The sequence below is a fragment of the Bombus flavifrons genome, chromosome 2 (genome assembly GCF_040668555.2).
Source record: "Bombus flavifrons isolate JBK064 chromosome 2, iyBomFlav1_principal, whole genome shotgun sequence".
In the NCBI taxonomy this organism is placed as follows: Eukaryota; Metazoa; Arthropoda; class Insecta; order Hymenoptera; family Apidae; genus Bombus; species Bombus flavifrons.
Genome location: NC_138443.1, coordinates 17,678,976 through 17,701,050, shown reverse-complemented (window position 1 = coordinate 17,701,050; position 22,075 = coordinate 17,678,976). Strand labels below are relative to the sequence as shown.

Genomic DNA, 22,075 nt, shown 5'->3' with positions numbered 1-22,075 from the left:
TATTGTCGGTAGAGGATTTAAAAATCAGCTGGAACTTGAGTAAGCGGACCGATAATAATAGCTGGCATTCCTCTGAAAATCGCGCGGCTCCTTGGTTGGCCGTAAAGACGGTAAAAAGAAAGAGTCGCTGGCGATGTGCCGCGCGACGTTAACTTCGAGATTTTAACTAGCATTCGTTGACACGTGTCAATAAACATCTTACGTTACTGTGCGTTGATAAAGCAATTCCACGGAGCTCCGAATGGATGATGTTAAATATACGAAACGCGAACAAGTACCGTTGCAAGAATGCCGATTTCGAAGAGAAAAAATAGTTTGCAGGACAAGAAAATATGTACAGTTCTTTCGACTTTCTTAACAAACTGCATATGTGTGATTTATCAAAGAGGACGAGGGAATAGCGTTACGTAAATTACTGATCGTGAGCGCTTCGTTAGAAAGTTTGAAGTTTAATAAATTTTATAATATTCTTCTTTCCTGCGTAATTCTAAATTAATCTCGTAAAATTTGTTACCAAATTCAAAATCACCCCACACACGTAAAGAATTGTATTATATAGAATCCTGTGTAGAGAGAGTTGAATTATTCCGTAATTAACCGACTATTTGTTACGATACGGGTAATTTCGTTCCGCTAATAGCACGAGGTTATCGAATGATTTCGAAAGTCGGACATTAATAAGTCGGATAAAGAAAGTTATCGAACCAGTAATGATTCGTGAGTAACAACAGGGTAATTTAATCGAAATCACGGAATAATAACGTATATTGGTATATTATCGATTCGAAGGTTTCCCTGTTTTTTGCCTTCTCATTTTTTTTCCCTCGGTCAGTCCCTCGGAGGTTGGTACGTCCCGGTGCACGCTGTCGTTCGATCGCGATCGGTTTTTTCGCCGATCCGGCCAATTTCTTGACACATGTTCGACCGTGCAACGCTGAATCACAGGGAGCAGCTTTTTATGGGAAAGCCGCGAGCGCAGTTTAAAAGTCAGCGAGCTAGCTACTTTCACCCGGTTCGCGTTGAAAAACAGCCGGGGCCAGAATTTTTTTGGGAATTAACCGGAGCAAAAGTCAGCATACGTCTCGAGATTACGACGTGCGGTGAGTAAAATCCACGCTGGATCAAAACATTAGCCTTTCTTCTGGGCCTTCGTTCAGCGCAAGAACCGAATCGTGGAATAACAGGTTGCTACACCTGCCATCCTAACCAGGAATTCGTGTAATTTTTTATCCATCCACCTCGTCTGTCCATCGTATCCCTGTCGCGTCTATTAAATCCGTCACTGAAATTTCACTTCCATCTTCCTCACGAACCTCGTGTCCCCGGACGTTTATACACGTATATTCGTTGTTCTATTATCTTTTTTTCCAACCGACAAACCTGTCGTATCTTCTTCCTTGCGTGGCCCTCGCGTTTGATTTCAGTCCAGTCCAAACCGATATGATCGAGGAGCAACGCTATCGGCTGGACGTCTCGTGCTTTCCCTCGTGTTTCCGCCTCGACGACTCTTCTTCGATCCGCTGACTTTTCGGGAACGTCACTCCAGATCCCCGAGGAGTCTCGGCACTTTGTAGTGACGAAGAGAGGCACGGAGGGTACATCACCTTCGCGTGTTTACCTCTTCGGCAACCGGTTCTTGCCTCCCTCTTTCCTCCTTCGTGTCCACTATCGTTCTTCTCCCTTCTGTATCGGCCGCGTATACCTGTGTACAACCTGGCGTAGAATCTGCCTTCCTTCTCCTTTCCTCCTACACCATTTCCATTCCGCCTCTGTCCCACTCGTTCTCTTCGTTTCCTCGTCCTTCTCGTATTCGTTCCGCGGCGATTCTTCGTTCTTCGTCGATCCGCCTCTGTCGTCTCTTCTCTCGCGGTATTCAAATGACCTCGGATGATGAATACGCCCATCTCTCTCGGCCTGTCGGTAATTGCCGCTATTTCTATCCTTATTTTTGCCCGCGGTGCGTACACCTTCGAAGGTGCACGGACGTACATACTCCAGGTACAGCAAGCACGGTCGGCTCCTTTCTTCCCTCTTCGTATACCTTTTCTTACCTTTTTACCTCGTACGCGTTCGCACAATACGTACCTTGGTACCCGCTCCTCTTATCTCCGGGAATTTCGTAAGGGGCGATAAACCGCGCGAGAACCGATCCAGCCAACTCTTCACCCGACTCGACCTTCTATCTTTCTTTCTTTCTTTCTTTCTTTCTTTCTTTCTTTCTTCGTGCATCGTGGAGGTGTGAAAGCATCGGGAACTTCAACCTGCCCATTATCACGCTGCCTTCCCAGGCCGCGATGATGTTGCAAGTGGATCTTGGAGCGCTATAGGCATTTCGCTTTTCGATCAACGAAAATTTTAGAAGGAATTGAATGATTTTGACTGGATTTATATTGGGTATTTTTTGCGACGTAAATGACGCTTATGAAATAACGATGAAGTGCAATTGAAGATTTAATACAGTGACATACCAAATAAAGTAAAATATTTGAACTTTTAAGTCTTTAGGTCTCATTACATCTAAAAGCGCACAATGATGTGTATTTTTCTCTTTTTCGAAGAATGTTCGAAATTTAAGATTTAAAAAGAATTGTAAATGTTATAGAAAAAAATGAAAATTTTTATTTTCAGAAGTTTAGGTCAGCATCTAGCATCTAGCAATCCTTTTTAAACAGCCACTTTCTTTCAAGAGGATATTCTTAATCTTTCACGAGGCACGTAAGGTTATGACGCAATAACACCGTTACCTGCTTAGGATCAAGGCCTTGATAAGAAAAAGAGCGATCAAGGGAATTAACTTAATAGGGGTACAATTACGCTAATTATGATCTTCCAGTTGAACACGGAAGATCCTTGATGAAATATTGAAATGAGATCCAGTTTTTCCAAGAGTATATAATTTATGTTCTTTCCTACATTTTCAAAACGTTCTTTAAACATTTCTTTAGATACGTTTCTGTAATTAAAATAAAGATACGTAATTATGAAAATAAATAATAGTAGGACAAAATGCTACGTTAAACTCCGTGTTTTCTTCTGCAGTTAATCGCTAGGAAGGTTCTAATAGGTCGTGTTTCCCACTCGTACCGATAATTAATGTTTTCACGCGCCGGTATTATGCAAGTCGACGCCATATTTCCAACGATTTGGAATATGCGCGGCAGGATGTGGAATCAAATGAGAAACTTCATGAGTTTCTATACACAAACACCGTATCCAGTTACGTAATCAATTAATGGAGCGTGTAGCGAAAACTATATTATATACGTACATTTGTTCATCAATTTTTTTAGTTGAGAAACGCCCGCATTACGCGCGAGATATGAAAATAGTAAAATTGAAGTCTCTGGTACAGTTGAACTAATATCATTAGTGGAGCTTTCCAAGTAACAAGATACGAGTATTGGTATTGATAAATTCTTCCTCAGCACAGTAATAAATTTGACAATAAAACAACAAAGTAAATTTTACAAATTACAAGTTGTCTAATTATTTTATTTCGCGTACATGACATCCTCTCGTTTGCATATACATTATATATGTATATGTCGGGATGATGCAGCATCACTTTTGAAGCGACTTGTACCATACGTATTACAAACGTGCACGGGTAGCTACGGGGCAAACAGCAATCATACCCATAAAGTTCCCGTGATCCCTTCGTGCCAGGGCCTCGCATGCTGAATAACAGCAACTATTAGTGGTCTGTCGGTCATTACAATCTGTCAGTCGAACGTACAGTCGTGTAAGCGCTTGCAGGTAACCTTGACGAATGAAACTATCGGCCAGCACGTGTACTTTTATCCTTCTCTTCTACGGAGCCGTAAATACCTTGGTCAAAAGAAAAATTGGTTTCCCTGTTGGTCGACGAGAGAACCGTATCGAATTCTGAACGATTTGATATATCATAGCTTGCACAATGTTTTACGAGTTCTCGCTGCAACGTTACAAGCAGAATTTGCTAAGTTAATAGCGGTTGAACGTGATTTACGCTTCAATTTCTGTTATTTTAAGAGTATTATGTTAAAATATCATTAATCTGAAACGTTGCAAAGATTTTTCAACTTTCAAAATCGTAGAATCCTTTTGTAACTGTCGTGGAACACGTTTCCTGATTCACCACTTTTGGAATTAACAACTCATCAGAAATCTAAGAACGATTTGTCCTTTTACTTTTACGAAACGATAACTTCCTTCAATTTCTAGCCCTGTTTCTCAATCTTTTTTTCAAGGAACCGTAGTCAAGCGTTCCATTAATTAATATTCGAAAAATCAAGGTTCTGCCGTATTTATTTTACTCTAAACGAAATTGCCGCGTTGATGGACCGTGCGTATGGAATAAAATACAACAGCTTCCAGCGAATCGGTTTTGTGGCAGGAACCGCTGACTCAACTCTGCGTTGGGAGAGGTCTCCGAGTGTCTAGCCGAGTTCGCCCACATGAGACCCGGTTCCGTTGTGCTTAGGCGTACAATTGCACGGGAACGCGCCAGAACGATCGACGACGATTAGGCAATAGTCGCCGTTTTATAATTGTTCCCCCGGCATGCACAGATCGTGTATAACCGTCGACAAGGCCCACAGTTTCGACACACGCCGCCTCGTGTTATAACCTACGTTTCGCGCGATTAGTTCTCGCGGCAAAGCGATAAATCTCACCACAATTCTGCTCCAAGGGATTGGTTAGTCTTCAAGGGCTCCAGGAGCAACTATAAGCCTAACCTAGTCATTAGGGTTGAGTCGGTTGAGGTTAATTAGGATTTTAATTGGAAACGAGCAGAAGAAACTTCGTAAGAGAGAATGATGCGTTTTATGGGGGGCTAAGATGGAATTTGATAAGAAATATTTCGTGTTTCTAATTTCTACGTTCTTTGCGTAACTACGATAAAGCGATACAATATCTGCTTACGCTATACTTCATCGTCCTTTCAAATCTACCTCGTCAATTCCAATCATAAACATCGAAAATTCTGTTCAACCATAACACATAATACTCGCATAATCAATATAACATCAATAACAACAGTACCAACTTTCCGATATTATAATATATACGATGTGAAGGCTAAAAACGTGACAAAGAGAGTCGTAAAGATCTTAGCTCTCGGAACAAAATTGGCGACACCATAAAGCAGAGAGGGCTGATATCGTTCCTTCGTGTTTACGTTTTCTGCATTCCTATACCAGTGGAGGCTAAAGTATGTACGGTTTCAGCGATGGAGGACGCGTATAAGCGTAATGCACACCAACACCAAATATATATGGGGAACGATAGGTGATATAAAGTGGTAATGTCGCGACTGTCGCGGGTAACGTGAAACATAGGCTGATTGGGCCGGTTTAGCCGCGCCTTATCGCTGCCCGTGCTTAACATACATCCACTGTGCAACACCCTATTCTCGTCGCCGTTCTCCACGTTTTTAATTCACGAGTTAAGTTCCAGTCACGAACGATGATACGGTAAGGTTGGATCGCTCTATTTCCTAAGTTTCCTAAACTTCAATAGCTTTAAATTTAATCTTCAACTTTGTACGGAATGATCAAACTCGAATATCGTAAGACACCATTAGTCTTTTATGTAATGAGAAATGAGAAAATGAAAGAACGAGAAAATAATTCGGTAGGATTATTTGAATCCGCGAAGACGCATCGTATAAGAATAAATAAAATAAGCGATGAAATAATATGCCAGAAGCAAAGTGACATAGATACACGCGCTACTGAATTAAATATTTATCAACGTTCGGTTGAATACCATGTTTTGCATTAATAGAAAGTCTCATAACGAAAATCTATTATAGTACAATTTTGTAGGCAGTAATTCTGTCTCGCTGGAATATCACACTGTCCATCGTGCCATGACATCGTGTATATTTACGATCAAACTCCTTTCCTCGAACCATACAGTTTACGAGACACGGTTAGTCTGGTGACCGATGTCATCGAGACGTTGCCGCCACTACTGGATTTATGGTCAGGATTCAGGATCTATTGGATGGCGTTATCGGTAGCACGGCAAATCGTGGGTTTACACGATTGTGACAGCTGACGGTATTACGTATATTTATACAGAACTGGGAGTTTTGTTTCTTCCCGTTTGAAGTTTTATTTTTGATTTGTAAAATGGTAGGGTCTTGTACTAACGATATTAGTATATTGACAAGTTACAAGTTATGAATAATAGATTCCTCGTTTTATCAGATGCTATGTATGCAGTGTCGATGTAAATTATGATAGAAATTTGTTGGATAGTCGTTATATGCATAAGAAGCTACTTTCAAAATCTATGCTGTATAGTGAATTTCAAGAAACAAGTTTTAAATGGCCAATTTCTTAAGTATTTTGGCTACAAAAGAAAAAGCAAAGAATATCAGTACACGACATATTTTTGGCTCGACAGTAAAATATTAAAACAGAAGCTCGATTCTTTCTTTCATCGCATTTATAATTTATGTTACGTTTATCAATCATATTTGTCGGAAAACTATCGATTCGTCGAAAGTTTCATTTCCAAATGTTTCTTCAGCAATATTTCTCGAAACCAGATTCTTGAATGTACTTTCACATCGAGTAATTTTTCTACATACTATGCCACAGTGCAAGCATGTTATTTATTCGCGCGATAGTTTAGCGCGTTATTGTTGCTTTCCAAACGCAATCGGAAAATAACTGTCTGGAGGTAACGAAGCTGTCTGTTCAGCGATAGGCAGCACGTGGGCGTCCTTTCCATTCAATACTTAATGTTTCACGTTCGTGCCATTAACTTTTAACGGCGTTTACTTTCTAAGATTTTCCTCGATATCGTATCCCATCTTTCCACATTAATTTTCTGTTCATTGCGTTTATCTTCTATTTAATTTCGTACGCTTGCATAATCTTTCCACTGACACATTTTCGCATCGTTGCTTCAACGCAGCAGTATAATATTAATATGAAAATATTAATTAATTTCTCGTTCGAAGTCAAATGAATGTCACGATTTCAACACAAAATTATACTTAACTCGAAGATAGAGATCGTATTTACATAAATAAGAAAAGAAGATACAGAATGTCGAACGAAGATTTATTGAACTCGTAGAAGCGAAACGTGACTATATAAGTACTGGTATCGAGCTTTCCTTATTTTGATATATGTAGAAATCAATATTTAAGCGTGATATAAAACGTGTAACTAAGATAATGCTTGACCTGAACGTCTTTGATCGCGATTGAGAGAACCGACGTCGAGGTCGATTATTCTCTTCAGCTAAAGAAGAGAAGAATATTTCATCGTAATTTCATTGAAATTTCGATATACCTGCAGATTGGTCTGTTAACTGTTCCCCGAGCAACGTAACACGCTAACTGTAATAGTCGATTTTGAAGAAATAAACGTGCAAATACTTTATCAGCCATTGTATGTTCGAAACAGGTGTCTTGAAACGTCTTCGATCTCGTTTTGTTCGAACAAATAAAATTCTACTCGTTAGAAATCAAATTCAATCGAGCTAATCTCACTGTTTGAGGACGAAACAAAACGAATCCAGTTCAAAGGCGACTACAAGCTTCGTCCGATCACGACATTATTTCAGTCCACGAAATGTCAAGGTGACCGATCACGGGAAGACGAGTTTCTCCCTTAACCTCCTACGCGATCTATTCCCGGCATCGAGGATCGAACGTGACGAATATCGGTGGCTGGTACGCGATTTACGCCGCAGTTCGCGAGAATAACGCGGCCGGTTACACCTGGCGATAAAGCATTTGTGTGTAATTCGATTATCTGCAACGGTTATTGCATGGGGTGGTGAACAGCCAATCGAGACCGGGGGCCGTCAGTGGTCCTTATCGAGGCTACTATCGATGTTTCCGACCGTATGTTCAACTCAAATATTGCGAATCGCTGGTTGCAATGCCGATAGCGCGTCGTTTACCTCGAGTTGTGGCGTAAATCGCTCGAATCGCGTTCCTCTGGTAAACAAGATCCGTTGGAAACTAGGCATTACACGGTCGCGATCGTGTAACGCGAATCGAGATTACGGTTATCGTTTCCACGTAAGTCCTTGAGCTAGTACCGAGCTGACCTCGTTCCCGAGTCGATTTGAAAAACCTCACAGTAGGGTGTATCGATGGATATGTTGAAATTCGCTTGTGGATGATGTTCAAGTTCCTGAAGCGTTTATGATTTCATCGAAGATTTCGCCTGTAGGATTCTGTTCGTGGTACATTTCCACGTATAACGCAAACGAACGTACAGAGTCATCAATTTCTTTGTTTACTTTCAACGCTTCTGAGTATCTTCGTTATCAATGTCGTCGTTAGACTTTACTCGATCAGAGAAAAAATTTTGCAACTGAAAGGTCTACGATCGATAGGATTTGCTTCTTTCTCAGTTGTCATTTTACTCGAACGATAAAGTATTATATATAGGCGCTCCGCGTTATCTCTAAATTATATTTTTGTCTTTTCGAAATGACGAGTTTATTTGGAGCCTAAAAGTGAGTTATCGTTGAAATTTAAGGTGTTTTATCTAGAGGTGGAAGCAAGCAGTTAATAAAGTGGCTCTTGCAGCTGTTTGCTCTTGCTGCTAATTCAGAGTTCAGCTTCTCTTTAACATACGCGCGTCGAAAAGCCACGGTAAACAGAACTCGTTCTCTCGTGATACAGCTGTGAGCGTGACATTTCAAATTACCAAGTTCAACCAAATAGAGTTGGCAGGCTCCGTGTCTGTTTGACTCGATTCTCTTATTGCTCCAACACGAAATATGTTGTTCTTCAAATAGTATTACTCTACAAATTCTACGGCCTCCTACATTCCTTTGGAAGAGTCCACAGAACGAATCTTATCAAGCAAACGTGAAGTAGAACTTCGCTAGCGATCATAAAAGTCGCGCTCAAGATGCAAGTTATACTTCCACTAAATATTATTGACACATACTATTTATATATTTGATTCTAGTATTCGATACATTTAAACGTCACTAATTTTCGTGTACTCCATCCTTTTCGCGAATGAAATATGTCAAAATTGGTAGAAAGATATTCGAAGGGACACGAACGCGAAGAAAACGCGAATAAATTCTAACAAGTGAATTTTCTAAAATATCAATTTCTTACTTCGTACAGACCAAATAGCGCAAAATCAAAGTTTTACAAATATATACGCCCAATTTACGCCTACCACCGATACCAATGCCAAATAAAGAAATACGTTCTGCAGATTCTTCTCTCGTACTTTATAAATTTAAGCAAAACATCGGCACATCCTCCACGATAAATCCGTTACACACCACACAAGTTAACTATTTTCGTTCGTGTGTTACACAAACGTTCACGAACCAGTTTACACCCGTTCTCTATTCATCCTAATCTCCGTGGACAGCGGTTTCAACGCGAATCAAGCGGGACATAGAAAGGCGAGCAGCGTATGTACACGCATAGGTGAACACCGGAGGTAATTTAAAAATGAGAATTACGAGCATAGCGCCGCCCGTAACCCTCGGGCATGGAATGTCAACGGTAACTACCGTCGTACGTAGGAATAATATCGACTTCTTTACGGGTCGTTGTAACAGTACAAGGGCCCCGTGCAGTTCGTTCCCCGCCGTGAATCGTCGAGAGAATGTCGGGGCCCCGACCCGTCCTGCATATAACCTACGCACCGTGCCAGATGGAGAAAACAAATATGTAGTGTGATCGCTTAACTGTTGCTGTCTAAAGTGACTTTCGTCGGGGCACGACCGAGTCACGTGTTCAAATATTGTGTAAGGGGATTGTTCGGGGAACGGGGCCACGGACAATCTACCAGGGTGTCGGGGATGTATAATAATTCCAGCAAGGTGAGTCAAACGATTTTTGGAATCGTTTTGACGATACGCCTTCGCTTTTTTAACTCTTATTTTATATCTATCGATACGATCGATATAATACAAATTCATTGTACGAATCCCTCGAAACTAAATCGATCAAGTAAATATACAGGGTGGTTGGTAACTGATGGTGCAAGCGGAAAGGGGGTGATTCTATGCGAAAAAAGAGGTCGAAAATATAGAATAAAATTTTTTTTTAATTTTTTTTTTTAATTTTTCCATCGAGACAACGATCTACAGTGAGATCCGTTATAACGAGACGTGATAAAGTGCACGCGTACCGAGCGAAAATTCAAAGTCGATTTTCTCGAAAACAAAGCGTCAAACGAAAAATTTTTATTCTATATTTTCGACTTCTTTTTTCGCGTAGAATCACCCCTTTTTCGCTTGTACCATCAGTTACCAACCACCCTGTATATTTGGTAAATTTATTAATTTTATTACTACTATGTTAGGGTATACGATCAGTATTTGATTTCTCGAAAGTTAAACTACTTACTTTTGTAAATTACAACAATAATTTATACGATATCGGTGTCGTTAGTCGAATACTTTAAGTATTCGGAAATGAATATCTTTTATTTTACGATTACATATATCCATCTAAAGTTCACCACTTTAAACGAGGTAAAATTTGAATCAACTTCATAGGCAAATCCTTCGATCAAGTAGTCCTATTACGAAGTCGTATTTCTAAGAAATAACGACACAAAAACGATTCAACAATAATTTACCCGATTAACCATGCTACGTAAACTGTACGTTTTTTCGACGAGAATGTTCACGTAGATCTTCTACTCCACCTAATATTTATTCATCGAGATATTTCCTTTTGCTTGATATTGTTTTAACGCCGCAGTCTGAACGTTTTGTTTACAGCTTATTAAGCCTGGTAATGGCGATTACGATCCACGTGGTAGTAAAAAAGTGCATACAAAGCAGGGATACACACTCCGTCGCGATTACTTCGGTGCGAACGATACGTGAGACTCATGAAAACATAACCTTAGCTCATTCATGGCTTTCGTTGAATTCGTAGTCGAAACAGTCGAATGTCATTCATCGTGGTCACTCGATTCGAATTATGATTTTTGATCGATTGCAAATCACGCGAAGAGAAACGTTCGTAAATAGAAAATTCCACTTCGATTTAACCGAAGCCGTTTTAAGTTGTAACATGTAATTCTAATTTCTAATAATTTGTAATTTTAATTCTATTGTTTTCTACGTAAAAGGTCCAACTTTGACCCTTGGACCGGTGTCACGACAAAAGTAATTACGCAGAGGTGCGCGACCGCATAACAATAATATCTCCGATCGAGCGATTCAACGCGAGGAATACGCCAGCCTTTGAATAATAATTTGCATGACTGCATCAGCCTTGCATTATTACCCTATCGAGTTACGTATCCTCACATAACGCAACCGACTTGAATCGTGCGGAATAGGGATTCATGGCCGGGCATTAAAATTGCAAATTACATTACGAGGGTGTTGACAGACTGTTGCCGCTTTTTAGTGTCCCTTTCTTCTCGTCTCGTCTCTTCCTTTTTTCGCGATAGTTTATAGAAAACGTGTTCGTGTCGAATTGGCGATCGCCTTTAAATTGTGTAAGGTTTGCACATAGTCAAATACATTCTCCGATAAATAGCCGTAGCCAACGAATTCAGGAAAACGAGCAAATCGTTTTAATGCTACTAATTATCCTGTTTGAAATCAAATTTACAATTCTGTTTAAATATCGTTGCTACATTATGGTAAGTAAATTCAATTGGAAAGCTAACCAGGAATTGGAACGTCGAGCTTCAAATGTAAATTCAATTTGCTGCACCGTAAATAGAAAATGCTGGAAGCATTGAGAATTAACGTTCCGATTTTTCAGAATGTTATCGCATTAGTAGGATATTTCAAATCTAACGTAAATTCCCAAAATTGAAGCCATTGTCCGTTTGAAAAAAGAATTGCTCCTTAAAGAAATCTGCGCATACGTATCGAACGGCTAGGGCAACTTAATTTTTAATCATTGGAGGCTATTGTAAACATCAGAAGAAAGAAAACACTGCGTCAACAAATTGGCTAAATTTCAAAATCCTTCAATTACCAGAAGCAGAGTGGTTGATCTTTCTAAAAATTTCAAGGTAAGAATTGTTTGGAATAATAATCCTTTTTCCAAACGCGAGATCAACGATCTTATGAGACGCGTTTTAAGACCTCTTTCTCGAGAAACTTAGCGTTGCTAAACGAGATTCATGCAACGTAGCCGTCATTTTTCCTCCAATTCGAAGAAGCAAGGTCTTACACGCGTAACCTGTTCACAATTTCGCACGTAGCCGGTCGGTTTCGAGCCGGAGACTTTTAGCGAGCGTCGACTAATCATCGAGCGCCGTAGTTGCGGACTTTGACAGTTGCCAGCATTGTTAGTCCGTACAGGACGATAATTACCAGGCTCGTAACAATCGCTATAGAACCAGACATTATCGTTGCAAGCAGGAATTCTTGCTCCTCCGCTTTTCTTTCGTCTCGACGTTCTTGGCACGAACGGCTCTTTCAGTTCCTCTCCTTTTTTTCCCCTATTCCTTTTGTTAGGTTTGACCGTTTTGAGCTGCCAGTTTGCGCGGTGATTCTCACCTTGGCTCATAAGTAGTTTGTTCGTGGAAAAGCAGCGAGACCAACGATCACGGAGATCGTTCCGTACGGAGCAGGAATACTGAATATTTTGCAAATACCAGGGGCAATCTGGCTAGTCGATTTATGGCCGGCGAATAATTCAAGAGTCGCCCTGACATTTCGTGATTGACTGAGTTTCAGGTGATCGTTTGGCGAAACCTTTGAGACCGTAAAGCGGATATTCATGAGCTTCTTGCGAGCAATCGATGGGAAGATACGCTTGTTTTGCCGGCTTTTTGCCGGCGATGTGCTTTCTAAGAGGCGAAAATCGCTTTCTTTACAACGATATTGCAGTTAAACTTTATCTGTTATTTAAAAATACTTTGTAACAGGATTTTTTCTAAAATGTGTGCTCCGTTTCCTCCGCCGCGATATTGTAGCGAAACTTCGTTTTTCTTTATCATTTAAAAATTTAATCGGTCTATCTAGCAGTTGTAGAATATTTCAAATATCGATAATAAATAAAATTCAAAACTAAAAGCAAAAGAAGATTCCGAAAAACTGCGGAACGATCGATTTACGCTAAACTTTTACGAAAACACGTTCGAAATAATTCGGTAAGGATACGCGTGGACGAGAAGATGTGCAAATTAAATTATAACAAAAGTAAATCAAGAAATTTGATAACCACCAAGCGTGTTGATTAATATCGGCAAAGTGCTAGGTAGAGGTGTGCCTCGAAGCGCAATTATCAAAACAATCTGGTTCTCGTGGTTCATCCTCCGCCAGATATTTTAGACAACGCCATATGACCATATGCCAACAAATTAGCCATACGAAGAAGAGTAGATAGAACGCAGTACAAAATAAGCGAGCCAATCGGTTATTACCGGCCGTGTTAACCACTAGCGATAGATAGTTGTATATACTTTCAAGCATCTGTTGGCGATAAAACAGTACTTGATAGGCATCCATTCATTACTATCTGTTACAAGTGATAGTTGATTCCTTATAGTAAAAAGAAGAAGAAAGCATAATGAATCGATTACCTAGTCGATTACTACAACACATAATTCGATAAGATATGTCCTATAAATTGTAATATTTGAATCCTTCGATTGACTCGGTTCAAAAAATGTTAGAGAAATTCTTATCTCGTTGATAGTAGTATTCGAGTAAAATACGAGATAATCGAATTGATAATTTCTAGAACGAAGTAACTTTCTGCTTACAATATCGTCATATTTTTTTAGAAGAATTATTACAAAATATCGATAAATTATCATGTATATTATCAGATTATCACGATAAATTATCTTATGATTCGAATATTTTTTACATTATTTTCTCTTGTTGTTTATAGATTTTCATTTTTAACATTAACTCTGCCGTGATCCTTTCTTCGTGTCTCAATCTGACTCTTACTTCAACAAGCAAAAAGAGTTTCAACGTTTCGGAAAAAACTTTAACATACAATCGGAATGTTATGCCAAGTCCTACGGTATTCTCTCGACATCTCGTTCGCCTTAAACATCAAGTAGCAAGCACCTCTATCTCGATGCAAACGTCGTAGCAAACAATAGAATACTAAGTTAAAGCCAGGGCAGCGTAGTAGTAAGCGTATGTAGCAAACACGAAAGCGATCTCAGTGCGAAATTCACGACTGTACATATCACTGCCTTTGAAACCCCTATGAAATCGAATTGATCCGATTGCGGAACAAGATGCAGCCTCCAAACACATACATACTTCCGTCTTACGACGCTGAAGAACACTGGAACCGTGGAATTCGACTCTGCGAGTGCGGATAGTCGTTCGTGTAACGATCGATCATGATCGTAAATCAGACGCGAGGCAACGTTACGGTTTGCCAGCATTCCAGATCCGTTTGGGGTGTGCGATTGGCAGAAGTGTCGCGTGAAACGAGGTCGATCCGCAGGATTCGATAAATTATCGCCGTCCGAGGAGAACACTGCGCGAAACTGCGCGGATAATTTACGGATTATTGTGAGAGCTGTGAATCAAGGGAGCCCAATGGACCGGTCAATGGATTTCGTAAAACGTTCAATCTTCCCAAATATGTATAAAAGTACATGTGCGTCATCCTGGTAGTTTTAAAGGATAAACGTTTTTTTTTTTTTTAAGTTTTAGGTACGTGGAATATTGCGTCAACGAAAGTCTATTTATCGAAAGTCATGTTTCTGACGAGGTTACAGGAACGAGGAAAATTTCTGAGGAAAAAGTGGTCAAAACACATTGATTTTTAAAATTGTTGAAAAATGTTAATATATGTCTGAATATTTTTGAGAAATTTCGTCAAGATGGGACAATTTCGGAGAGTGTTATTTTTCGCAAGTTAAATCCTATCACATTTTAATTTTGCATCATTTCTAAATGTGACTTTCGAATCTCAGAATAGAAGTATTTTTATACTTGGTACTGATATTCAATTTAAAAACGTCCTATCATATCATAGTATATAGTAATAGTACTACTATTTACCACAGTGCCATTTTTATTTTCCTTATCAATTATCGTCTTTTATCGGTTTGCTAGCGAACATACTCGTGTTTAACTTGTTGATATTCTCGATAATCAATAGTCTCTAAACGCGACTACAAAACTGCGCATATACTTGTTTTTTCCCGAATAATGCGAAAAATGACAAACCTCGCAACGACGCAATTTTTTTTCTATACAGGTTGTTGGAAAAAAATTTATAAGGCTCGTAATTCTAGATATCGATACGACAACGAAAATTCATGTACAAAAATGTCGTTTAAGGCTTATTTTTCAAGTTATAAATTTTTTTCCATTACATCCTGTTGTTTCTTTTTACGATGTAAAAATATACTTCTCTAGAATAATTTCCTACATAACAACAAACAAGTGAAGATAATAGAAAGGAAGATGTACACTCACCGGTATCTGTTGCGTCGTTCATCTTCGTTCTCTTCAAAATTTCCTCGTTGGTGTTTGGTAGATTCATGCAATTCAATTCGCGGCCGTACGAAAAAGGACAGGCTGGGTTTCCTTTCTTCTGATCGTGACAGTGTCCTCGAGGATAAATTGCGCGTTGGTCGCGTATGGATAGACAATAGGGCCAGAGGCGTGGAACGTGTGTCGCGAGTAAAACGCCTGAAAATTGCTCCCTCAGGGTGACATTAGACTCGGGCTGCCACGAATGCGCGAGACAGGGCACGTCGTTTAACGTGTAATTTGTTTAGCCGATCGAGGACAACCAGACCTCGGAGCAACGGTTCTGGAATTACGTGGTCTCCTTATAAGAAACTTGTAATCTCAAATTTATATTTATTTACATTTACTCTATTATAAAATAATTTATACGCTTTAAGGAAATTAACACGTAGGATAGGTGTCTTTAACTTTCCCCCAAATGCCAAATTTACGTTTCGCTGAAAAATTCTTCGCTTTATAGAGATGGAAATAATTTTCGACAAAAACGAATAAAGCTGTAAAATACTTGTAAACGTTGAGATTCGTAACGGTATCTTTTAATAGTATCGAACGTCACTGTCACGATCAGAATCATCTGGCCGACCTGAAACAAGCCTCAAGTATAGTACGTTCTAAAACAAATCGCTTCTCACGAACCGTATTCTTAAAACGAAATCAGAGGGTCAATTACGCGCGAGCCATAAAAGCGTACCTTATCGAGTTCGTTTACACCGAAAAAGGAAATCGCGTTAGCAACAATACCCTGCAATCACCTGATTCCGCCCGTGAGATTGCACCGTTAAAAGATTAATTCTGAAAATTGCCACTTTCCGACCGATCTTGTACATTCCCGATCACCGTTATCAAAACGGAACTCGCGTCCGTGAACCAGATAAGGGGTTGCTTTCGAACAAATACCAACTTGCTCGCGAATCATAAACGAACACGAACATAAGAATTCTGCGGTCTCCAGTGTATCGAAGAAGATCCTCGAAGTATCGAGAATATTTGGAAGCGCGGAATCGTTGCGATTGGCCCGAGATCAATGATTAAAATGAAAATCCCAAGGGGTACACGCTCGTTCAGCCCCCTTTGGTCCTTTCGAACGCGGTTTCGAACGCGAGGCCGCGGCATCTGCCGGTTCTTCAGGATAATTATTTACGGCAGATAGGATCTCGACTGGGGTTCCGCGGCGGGAAACAAAAGAATCCAACGTAGGGAAGGATAGAAGCGAAGAGAGGTTGGGGAAGGAGAGAATTCCGAGGACAGGGTACGCGTTGCGCCGCGTTTCACGTTTCCCCGTGGACGACAGCCGACCACGGACTCTTTGGATTTTGCTTCGACCAGAGGGTTCTGGCTAAGGATCCTGAGAACCTAGTCGTTCGGCAGACGCACTTTTTTCCCTCGATACGGTTTACAGATATGAGACAATAGCCTCGAATTCTCTCTATGACGGCGCAGCTCGAACCAGACGGCGACTTTTATGGCTTGCGCCGATCGTTATTCTTCGGTCTCTGATAATACGTTATAAGCGAGGATATTATGGTTGAAATATATGTACTCGGGATCAGGTTGACGCGAATATTTGCACAACGAACGCCAACAGAACGTCCGTTCGCGCAATATTACTATACCACGATCTAATGAAATATTAGCCTGGGAATTAAGCGTACCATCGTTTCAGTGGGAGGAATGCCGCGCATGCGATCGCAATTAATGAAGAATTATTCCTCGAGGAGGCACGTAGACGCGTGCTTTTATACCAGTACCGGTATAAAAGCCGGTCCACGCACCAGGCACGGGTTGTAAAACCGTCCGAGCGTCCGAGGTATAAGCTCGCGGATAAATACTCCGTAGCAGCCAGACGCTGTAAACAATGTTGCTACAAACGAGCTTGATAATTGAGGCGGCTCTTCCTTGCATACCCAGTCTACACGTGTACCGTTCAACCGCATCGTAATTCCTCGACTAACCTATGAGGCGTTCCCAACGCTCTCGGTGCCCTCGAATATTAGCCAGCCTCTTCGTAAAACGCATTTACGCGAATCATGCCAGTCACCGGTGATTTAGGCATGTCGTCAAACAGTACATGATATATTTGCAGTTTCGGATTCCTCTTGTGAAATTTAGATATTCGTTGTTGTTGAAAGGCTAGTTCCATATGAAGATACACGTCGCATGTATGACGGGTATTTTTATATACTGGATTATAAACAAGTCGCCTATAATCTACGACTTTGATTTAACTTGTCCCTGTCCGCTACTATTATTACGTAATAAATTACTATGCAAGAGAGACCTAGTCACGTACATCTCTGTATAGAACTAGCCTGAGCTTCGTTTTTGTCATTGGGTCATCGCGGTTATACGGTTTGGTCGATTCTCAGACCTTGTAACTTTGTATCCTTTTTTATTTTAAGCAGATGAACGTTGTCACTTATCTTCTCGATATCTTCGTAGCTGTAAAATAGTCTTGTTTACAAGATATAAGAGAAAGAGATAGAAAGAAGCGAAAAACAAAGAGAAGCTTAAAAACTAAGAAAGCTGTCTATATCTTGCGACAATTACCTCAAGGTAGAACGACGTATAAAGCTATCGGTAACAAGATCGGGTTCGTTTCTTGAAATCGAGTTGGTCGAACCATCGCGACGCCTCTAGGCGTGATAAGCGATGCACTTTTATCGGCGAAGGAACGCTAGCCTATCGCGGAAAGAGTGTCGACATGCAAAGTGAGAGTGCTCTTATTCCGGAATATCCAGTATTTCCAGTATAGCGGTTGGCGCCGCTCCATCGATTATAAATTCCAAACGTGGCGGCGCGATTATATAAACCCCTCGATCGCTTAATTACCCTAATGTCCTGCAGCTTAACGGGTAACGAAAGGTTTCCAGTTGCGACAACGCAAAGCAAAAAGTTGTACCGTTTCGACGCGATACGGCCACTACCAATTGTGCTTTGGAAATCGTACGTAGATTCTTAATAAAAAAATCTTTTAATGAGATTCGAGGAATAATTTATCGAGGAAAAGTAAATCAACGTTATTTGCAATAGGATAGACAGTAATTAGGATTTTAATGATCCAAATGCTAGGAGCGGTATTTGTTTTAAAGTCGTCAACTCTTTACGACACACGCAGCTTACTACTTAGTGTTAGTAACGAGTTGGTATAACAGTTACGATAAAGATGCCTAATGAATACCTAATATAGTAATTGTAATGCAGTAATAACATAGCATAGAGAAATGTATTAGATAAGACCGAGGAAGAATCTTATAATATAGAGAAATTGCTTGTCTCGTTTGGATTTCGTTTGAAATTTATATGCATTAGTAGGAAATCCGCTAAGCAATATTCGTTGAAACAAACCGATCTGTTGTATGTATATATCCGTGTGTTTATTTTTACAAATGCAAGCGATCAATATCGATTCTATCATAGAACTTTTTTATCGTAGAAAATGACCGAGAAAACTAACTGCTAAGCATCTACGGAATTAAAAGAGTGTTATTAATCGTTTAGGAAATTTTCTGATAATTAACTTATTCTCTTCCGGAATATTTAAAAAATACTTCCACTTTTGCTCCATACAAAGTCTCTTAATTAACATTCCTAAGAAGATTCGTCACAACGTAACTGATCGATCGACAAAAGTTCATCGAGAAATCGGACAATTTAACAAATTTTTCAAGATTTCTCTCGAAAGTGACACAGGTATATACAAACGGAAATCGGTTTGATCAGGTAAAACTGTCCACCAGGCGCGAGTTACGTTGTAGAGTCGTGGAGGCGTCGACAGCAGAACGTTTCAAAGCCGGGAGCACGGTCGAAAAGTCGAATCCGTGTCCAGGACAAAGGAGTGCGGCGGCTAACGCGCGGAGAGGGAGAGGTCCTGGGGCTCTCAGCGTGTGGCGTTGTATCCTTTGGTTGTAAAACAACTTGTAAAACGTGCGGCCGAGATGCGTTCTGTCAGCTCCGGTTCCGAGGCGAGGCTATCTACGTGGCGAATCTATAGAGCACCCAATGAAAACAAAACAAATCTCGCTACTAATCCCAATAATGACGTAATACTTTGCGCAAATTGCGTGACAACGAGAATCTGCATGAATTATCGTCGAAAGATCGTCGAACAAAGATTTTATGTTATTCCAAGACAAAGTGAACGTAATTTTAAATCTTCAAAAAATTACTGACGACACTTTACATTAGCCTCGTCGAATTTTTTAAAAGCTTAAGAAGGTAACGAATATTTGAAAGTCTTGTAAATTATAACGCTAAACACGTGGAACAATTTTCTACGATTAAGAGTAGACGAGAAGAAGAAGAGGAAGAATCATCTGCTCGGATGAACTTCCTATGGTATTAGCAATCATCCTCGAACGTATCGATCAATCTTCGCACTTGTAGATAACCATCCTTCGAGCGAAATCACGAACGTGCTATTAAAATTATACAAACTCATTTTTCAAGCAATCCTTCCGTTGCCAGAGGCAATCTTTCGCTTTGAGCGGTGTTCGGTTAAATGTGAACGGTTTTTGCAACGCGCTACAAAATTGCCGGGAGAAAAATAAATTAAGTGCAGACGCATGTCGCGCCTGACGGTGGACAGTTTTCCATTTACATAAATGCTGGCCGCGGCTTATTTTAACGCGAACGAGCTTTATAACCGAGCATGCAAATTGATTTACAGAGTCGTAGTTTCGAGGAAACGTTGATTTTAACCGGAGTTAACCGTGCAACTGTCGACTGGCCGCGCTTGTAGAATCAGTCGTTACGTTGATTTAGATAGCATTGTACGGTTCACCTTTAAAGTCTACCGATCGTGAATTCTACTTGTCCGCGGTAAGTGCAACTTGGAACGATCAAGCAGTTTGCAAAGGAGATTGAAAAATTCGATTGAATAGATGATAGAATTTTGGTACGTATTTTATCCTTGTTTGGAAAAATTCTGTATTTCGTTTACTCGTCTGAAGAGACAATTCTGATTACTTTTTTAATAAATAGAGAATCGTAATTAGCGGTACAACGAGGAAAAGTATGATTCTACAGGATAAAATATGATATAAAAGAAGGATCGTATTTAATAAGTTACAATAAGTACTAAGTAAGTCGTAATAATAAGTTACAAGATACTTTCTACCTCCCTGATAAAAATAAAAATAAAAAAAAGACCAAAAATACAGAAGCCTCTTTCCCCGAAACAAAACGCTCGACAAATTATCATCACTCCGGATCTTCAGCCACCTCTCTAGAAATCCGGAATACCTGTGCAAGGAAAGAAGAAACGCCATCAACTATAACTCCACGAAGGAGAAGAAAAACGACACCCCTTCCGCTTCTCTGCTATTCCTGGCCGATAGGGTCAAGATAATTCGTTAAAATGAAATCGCGTCAATCTGAGCCTGACACGTGTATCCCTCTGTTAATCTACCCTCCCGATCTAAGTCCCCATTGCACAGGCAAACGAACTACTCCGTTGCCTCGTGGACTCGTTCTGGGCATTATACCCGCAGCGAGGTACATTCGAACGAACCGTTCCACGAAACGCGCGACGACCACCGGGCCGTTTTGTTTTTAAGCGGTGAGGTTTTCGGGCCTGCTAACGAACAACCGATGCTTATCTGCCTGAAGCTTGGTGCATTACCGTCCTTCCTTGAGGTCAGTCCCTGGGTTCGGTCGAGCTGGATGCGTGAACTTACCTGAAAGAAAAAGAAACGGGCGAATTTAGTCGACGAATGATCGCGAATATCTGTGGCCTAATTTAATCGCTTGTTAGCAAGCTCGTTTCGAGCAGCTCGCCCTCTCGAATACGAGAGATAATCCAACGGGGCTGCTATTGCGTATTTCAGGGTGAAGAAGAGGTTTTACTGACGCGTGAAATGCCGATCGAACGAGGTGCTGGTAGGGGATGAAAATGGAATGCAGTCGGACTATATGAATTGTTTTATTCGATGAGATTCTTTGAAATTTTCTTTTGTTTTTGATACTAGGAATTGTCCACGTTAATAATGACGGGGTTAATACGAAAAATATTGTTCGAATATCAGAGAAGTAGATGATAAAACTCATCGATGGTGAAATAATTTGGACAATAATTTATTTATTTACTGTCGGAACTATCTTCATTTCTAGCCTTACATACCAAATATACGTATCTTCAATATTGATAGAAAATAAATATTTACTATTTAATTTAAATATTAGGAGACTCTATAATAATGTAACTGTGTAAAGAAACACAAAGACAAATTAATTAGAGACGCTTAAACAGGATTCAAAGAGTCGTAATAGTACAATAGGTCTGATAAATGACTCGGAGAAACGTGAGTACACTGAACACATCTTTAGCAGGTTACGGACGACATAAAGTTCAAAAATGTCGTTCTATCTGCAGAATCTTCTGGCATCAAGGTTTCTATTCTTAGGTATCACAGGTGTTAGCACTTAATTATATTTGTTCGATCGCAGTGTCATTGAAAGCTACATACACATAGCATCTACGTTAAAATTCTACCTCGTTAGAAGCACGTCAGAATGTATTAAGAGTACGATTGACCTCAGATTGTTCTCTATCGATCAATGGCCCATTCTCTCAGGTGTCTACAGATATTAACATATATATTAACCATTCATTTATCTGCCCACAAACTTTGGTTACATTAAATTT

At 40.1% G+C, this 22,075-nt stretch overlaps 1 protein-coding gene across 2 annotated transcripts in view; it reads right to left on the bottom strand.

Moving 5' to 3' along the window:
- Egfr (epidermal growth factor receptor) overlaps positions 1-22,075 on the bottom strand; it is a 178,227-nt gene that overhangs the window by 93,294 nt on the left and 62,858 nt on the right. Inside the window, exon 1 of one of the 2 annotated variants that reach the window (XM_069128729.1) lies at positions 15,376-15,724. The exons of the other annotated variant lie outside the window; for it this stretch is intronic. The gene's annotated coding sequence lies outside the window, so the exon portion shown is untranslated. Of the gene's footprint in view, positions 1-15,375; positions 15,725-22,075 lie in introns of those variants that run through there. 2 annotated transcript variants of the gene reach the window in all.